Raw genomic sequence first — 1,174 nt, forward strand, 5'->3', positions numbered from 1 at the left:
ACCTAAGTTTGATCCTGTTAAATCTTTTATGGATACCGATGCTTTTCGTGGATTTAGCACTACATATGGACTTGGCTCTGAGATAGTAGCTTCTTTCTGTGAATCATTTGCTACTCATGTTGATCTCCATAAGGAGAAGTGGTTTAAATATAATCCTCCCATTGAAGTAAAAGTAGTTACACCTGCTACAGTTGAAGAAAAGACTATCACTTATAATGATCCTATTGTTCCTACTGCTTATGCCGAGAAACCACCTTTCCCTGTTAGGATGAAGGATCATGCTAAAGCTTCAACTGTTGTTCGTAAGAGTAATACTAAAACATATAAACCTCCTGAGCAAATTAAAGTTGAACCTAGTATTGCTATGGTTAAAGATCTCTTGACTAGTAATATTGATGGGCATGTTATTTATTTTTGTGAACAAGCTGCTAGAATCGCTAGACCTGATGCTAAGACACATAGACCTATTGTAGGCATGCCTGTTATTTCTGTTAAAATAGGAGATCATTATTATCATGACTTATATGACATGGGTGCTAGTGCTAACGTCGGAGTTCTATGTGGTGGCAGTCCCAACTCCCGCAACGCCTCACCTTTGCGGTCCGGATGGATGCGAGTGGTCGAGGGTCTGCGTTGGAGATGCCTTACTTACTCAAAATGCGTTGAGTGTTGCAGACTATGTGATTGATACACTTCGAATTTTCAGGACACACAAACTGCACGGCACTTTGTTACAACAATTTATATGCATCTCCTGCCATTTTTAGATGCTCCGAAATTTCAAACAACGTAGTACAAACGAAATCGAAAGTTCAAATTCCAAACCCCAAACCGAGGAGGGGAGGGAGGGAAGGGAAGGCTCCCACGCGGCGAGCGAGAGAGATGGCGGGAAAGCGAATTCCCTCTCCCGCGCGGCCCCAGAAACACCCGCCCTTTTCCAAACCGACCCCTCCCCTCCACCGACATGTGGGGCCGCAGCATCTCCGGACCCACCCGCAGGCCAATCTCCCATGGGAAGGGAGTGCGAGCGGGAAAATGTCTCGCGGGCGCCAATTTCTCCCTCCCATTCTTTCCGCTCCGCATCCCCCGAAACACTCCCCCTATTAACCCCCCGCCCATTCCCCTCTCCTCCACCACCGCACTCCCGCCGCCCCCCAAATCCTAGGGTTTCTCG

This window comes from Triticum aestivum, chromosome 2B, assembly GCF_018294505.1.
Source record: "Triticum aestivum cultivar Chinese Spring chromosome 2B, IWGSC CS RefSeq v2.1, whole genome shotgun sequence".
NCBI lineage: Eukaryota > Viridiplantae > Streptophyta > Magnoliopsida > Poales > Poaceae > Triticum > Triticum aestivum.